The 5,157-nt window shown below is 42.9% G+C and overlaps 1 long non-coding RNA gene across 2 annotated transcripts in view; it reads left to right on the top strand.

Moving 5' to 3' along the window:
- Positions 1-5,157, top strand: part of LOC102681565 — a 48,783-nt gene that overhangs the window by 21,186 nt on the left and 22,440 nt on the right. The window contains exon 1 of one of the 2 annotated variants that reach the window (XR_004150917.1): positions 899-918. The exons of the other annotated variant lie outside the window; for it this stretch is intronic. This is a non-coding gene — a long non-coding RNA (uncharacterized LOC102681565). Of the gene's footprint in view, positions 1-898; positions 919-5,157 lie in introns of those variants that run through there. 2 annotated transcript variants of the gene reach the window in all.

The following is a 5,157-nucleotide window of genomic DNA, read 5'->3' as shown; positions in this document are numbered from 1 at the left end:
GGACGTCGGCGTGTGGTGGCGGCGGCGGCCGCATCGTTCCGTAGAGACCCTAGGTGGACAGAGACGCAACGAATCTATCGAAATGAGCGCGACAGAGGCGATGAATTGGCGAGAGAGAAAGCTCGAATCGGCGAGAGGGAGGGAGGAAGGGGGATGACAGAGAGGGACGGAAGAAAGGGGAGGGAGGACGGGCTGGCATGGACCATCTAGCCGCGCCGCAGTCAAGTAATGAAATTTGACTGGAAATTAACCACCGTGGTGTACGCGCACACGTCGCTCCCGGTCTCGGAAGTGGCGCGTACACGTATCCGGTCGCGTGTGTGTTTGTGCGCGCCGGCTCCCCCCACCCTTTGATCGCGATACGAGCCCGCGACGCGCATGCGCGCACCGCCAAACAACGCCGAACCGCGGCACGGTCCGCACGTACAAGATATTACGAGAGTCGCGGCCCATCATCGGGGGAAAATAATGGCCAACCGTTTCGTGATAACGATGAGTTAGCGTTACACCTCGCTTGTGTATACGTATATCACGCTGCCTCCCCTCTCTGCCCGCCTCCTGCCGGTCATTGTCTCTCGCCCCCACACTCCTCTTCTTTCTCTCTCTCTTTCTCTTTCGTTTCCGCGTTACGTTACGCCGCCTCTTTCGGGCTCATTGGCGTTTCTGCACAGCCCGGCTGTTTTGTTTCCACCGTTCGGCGTAAATGATCGGTGTGTGCACCGCCCCTCCACGGTTCTTACGCCGCGTCACGATGCGGTGAAATTAATTTGTATTACGTGTCGGGATACGTTAAACGGATATTCCGAATCTATTTCTTGTACGTTCTTGTGTATTTAGCGGTCTGAGCGACTGAATCGTAGAAACGTGTCTGTTTCGAGTCGATTACTATTGCATTACGGTTTTCTTGGCGGTAGAAAGGTAACGAGTTTTTTTTTTTTTTTTTAAGAATTACTTACAGATTGGATTTGTTTGCTTACGAGTAACAGAGGAAGTAATTTTTTAATATATGCCTTCAAGTGAATAGTGTAAGAAAGTGAAACGATATTTCTTTTTAAAAAAAAAAAAAGAAAACGTAACGATCAACGAAATTATATGTTGCGTTGATATTGATATTCAAACGAAACGAATCAAGATGTGGAACAAATGCGACGATAGTTAGCGGTTTCGAAAGGATAAAATCAATTGGAACGAACAAGTATTATAACGAACGTTAATACGTGTAACATTTCTATTGTAAGAACTAAATAAGAACAATCAGCTTTCCGTGCTAATCATTCGCCATTAGCGAAACACGTGTACGAAAATAAATTCTCAGAGAAAGAGAAACTTTCTCGGCCATTAATAAAGAAAAAAAGGAAAAGAAGAACAAAGAGCAAAACCTTGTTGTTACCTTAATTCATTCGCGGGAAGAAAAAAACGGCTAATCGAATCGTATGGAAGTTATAACGAAGGCGAGCAGCAACCAGGAAAAATGACGTGCACACGTTGAAGCTACGTAATTATCGTTATTTACCGCGGATTGCGTGGCCCGGCACGCCACCGCTAATCCGGCAGCAACAGTTGTTGAAACGACAGTAATAGTGGCGCGCGATCGATAGGCGGTTTATCGTGCAGTTTGAGCGGCGCCATGCATTATTGAAATACGAGCCGACCAAAAGATTTCATGCGTAGGCGTGAATGCATCGAGCAAAACCTCGCCGATGTCGTTCGCTTCGACAATCGTCGATATATCACACGGGAAAAGATCCATATAATCCATACGAAAAATCGAAATCAAAGAATGAAACATCTTAATCGCGGCCATATCACGATGTAATAAGATCGAAGATAGTTAGATAGATTTCTTTGGCGTATTTTCGAACTTGTCTTCTTTCAAATAACAATGCAAAACGTATATAACGTCGTATATAACTTTTGAATTATTTAAAGGATATTAATTAAATTAATTTGATATTGTTATATGTAACCTGTAATGATATAATTATTAACTAATTAACAAATTATTTTAACGTTTGATTCTAATTCTCTTTTACAAACACTAAAATATTAGTCTAAATAAATATACAACGAAACCTATACTTGATAAAAATACAATGAAGAAGACTAAAAAATATACATACGAATTCAATTCTGAAACAAAACTCTCGAAAGAAACTAATAATAATAATAATAATAATAATAATAATAATAATAATAATAATAATATCCTTTTTACGTGTCGATCGTTTATTAAAAATGGACAGGTAGTTCACACTTATATATTTGTGAACTGGAATTTACGTGCTTACTTGCGAGGAAAGTCGTTTTCAATGGATCGAAAATCCAGCAGCCGTCTAGCTGGTATCTGGTCGGAAACTTTACAACTCACTCCCGTCGCTTACCGGACGTCTCGCGGCTAATCCGATCGGAGACACGGCGAATTATCTCTGAAACGAAGCGAGTCGATCGACGGGGCCGAGATTGCCGCGATATCTGGATTCGATTCGCGGTAATAAGACGTCTCCGGGCAAAAATCCGTCAACCGTGGTGGAACCAACGTCGTTGGCCAGTCGTCGCGACCGATCGATCCGCTCGATATCGAACGTTCTTCGATAACTAGTGTGTGTGTGTGTGTGTGTATATATATAAAATTCGTGCTTTCGAAGATTCGTAATTGGAAAGGAATTGTCCAAGTATATTTTCGACTGGTTCGCGTATCAGAATCGAGAGAGAAGGAAGAATCGTCAGAAATGTTCAGAGCGATGAAACGTTTGTTTCGCGAAATGACGAAGAAATTGTTGGCCAAAGTGCAATATTAGCAAGAGCGCTCTTATAATAGATACGCGATGGCACATAAATATACAATTATGCGTGTGTGTGTATATACAAAATATATATATAGTTCAAGCATGTGCAAAGATAAATTGAAAAAGGGGGAGAAGAATAATAAATTTTAATGCGAGGCTCCTATGTCGAGTGGAGATCACGTTTGAAAATTTTTCGAACGGAAATGAACAACATAATAAATCACTCTTTGGTCCAAAAATTTTCCCCTAGATATAGAATTTAATCAACCCTTATTCGCATCAAAATATCCTCAGGATAAAGAATTATTCGTGTATAATTCGTAATTCTCAATCTCTTTTTTTCCCCAACAAAATGAGAAATGTGCGCCCTTACAGATTTACACATTCTTTCTCTGGCGCATCACCGGATCGGACACCGATTCCCGGTCGATACGCGGCGACGATAATTTCGATACGCGAGGGATCGAGGAGAGAGTGCGCGGTTAAATGGGAAAGGTAAATAAAACGGTCGAACGCGGAGCGGAACGATAACTCGGTCCCCGGGTGTAGCGGTGAGTTACACGGTGTAATAATGAAATGCGAGAGCGCGAGAGAGAAGGAGCGAGAGGGGGAGTAGTGGGATGGACAGACGCGGCGCTTTGAAATTAATAATAATGTTATCGGGAGGGGTAACAAAAAGCTTTTTAATCCCGATATAATGACGCGCGTATTAACGCGCGCCGTTTTCGACCTTTTATCGCGACAAAAACGCGCTCCGATCGCCGCGCTTTTAATCGGGATTATTGCTCTATTTCCGCGGCGCCGTCCTTCGCGGGAGAGAGAGGGGGAAGGAAGGGGGAGGAGGAGGAGGCGGTTCGAATGAATAATCGAATTGGGTTAATCCATATTTACCGGGATCAAAAACTCGGGGATTATCGGAAAGTAATTTTCATCGACCGAATCCTCCCCGTTGACAAAGGGGACCAGGTATCGGCCGACCGTTTTTCTCGATCGGCCGCCATCGTTTTAAGGTGTTCTTCTCCTTGGGGAGCATCGAGGGCGAGCGATCGATCGAGTGAAAAAAAAAAATGTTCCGATCGGTTGCCTATTAGTCGAAACTTTGTTGTATTGTCTTCAATTTCTTTCTCGTTTTATATTTTTCGTTCGTTTATTTTTTTTTTATCATCATTTTATTCCTTGGATAAGAAATCGCGCAGGGGAACGTTGTAAAGGTTGGTGCAATGATGCAAGTATATATCGATGTGTATATAAGTTGTTTTTTTAGTGGAGCGAGATTGTACTTAATCGACGAGTCGATCGAAGAAATTTGAGGTTATGTTTATTCGAGGTTATGATGACAAGGGGGATATACACGTAATATACACGCATAGGTAAATGGTCTTTAATATTTCAAATGTGCGGTTGTTCGATGTTGCTCGATTCTCGGTCACGAAATTACTATATTAGTGATAAAGGATTATTAAGCTATAATCATTGCGGAGAATAAACTTGTTAGATCTGCCTGAAAAATAAGGACGAAAGAAAATCATATTCGTTCCGAGAATCGATACGATAAAATTAGAATTTCCAGCGATGCGATATAAAAAAAAAAAGAAAGAAATAAAAAAAAGCAACATCCGCTACGAACTTGAGAGAGGAGGAGAAGAACAACTCGACTTCTTGCTAGAAGATCCAACCAATATCTAATTTAAAAAAAACTAGCTTACTTGCTCTCGATCGAAACGAGTATGGAAACCTTTTCCGAAACGAAACACCCGGAAGTAAAACCGGAAACCGAAATTATCCTTCCACGTTATAATTTCCATCGAATCCACGTGTTTTCTGCTAAACGCGGGTAAAAGTAGATCATTCAAAGAAGAACTCGGGCGCGTTTTCTAAACGGACCGGTTGGAAGGAAGAGGAGAAGAAGGAATTTAAAAAAAAAAAAAAAAGAAAGAAAGAAAAAAGAGAAAAGAGGGAAAAAGAAAAGAATTCGCAGACGCGTTTTACCCCTGCCCCGGGAAACGATTCGAGATTTTTATTGGCCTGGTCGAAGTTCGTCGGCGAGTTTTAGCCAAGTTTTACGCCGTTCTCCGCTCGGCTTGCGATCGCTCCAACGACTTCGTGGAAAACGAATGGACGAACGGCGAGGAGTTTCCGGCGCGCGAAACGAGGCGTAAATGTAAACGAGCAATCGACTCGTTTCACCCGGTTACCGACGAATAATTCGCCCGCGCGCGCGAGCGAGCGAGGGATATCTGGCGCGGAGCAACCGTTTCCTTCGCGCGTAACACGATACACCGTGGATACAAGAAGCCTTCTCGCTATGCATATTTATTCGTTACAAGTTTGGGATTGGCCGCGAGCGTGTAATTGCCAGGAAGGCGAAATT

Source organism: Apis dorsata, unplaced genomic scaffold, assembly GCF_000469605.1.
Source record: "Apis dorsata unplaced genomic scaffold, Apis dorsata 1.3 scaffold_371, whole genome shotgun sequence".
NCBI classification, from domain to species: domain Eukaryota; kingdom Metazoa; phylum Arthropoda; class Insecta; order Hymenoptera; family Apidae; genus Apis; species Apis dorsata.
Note: the sequence above shows the minus strand (reverse complement) of the source record. Positions and strands in the feature narration are given on the sequence as shown.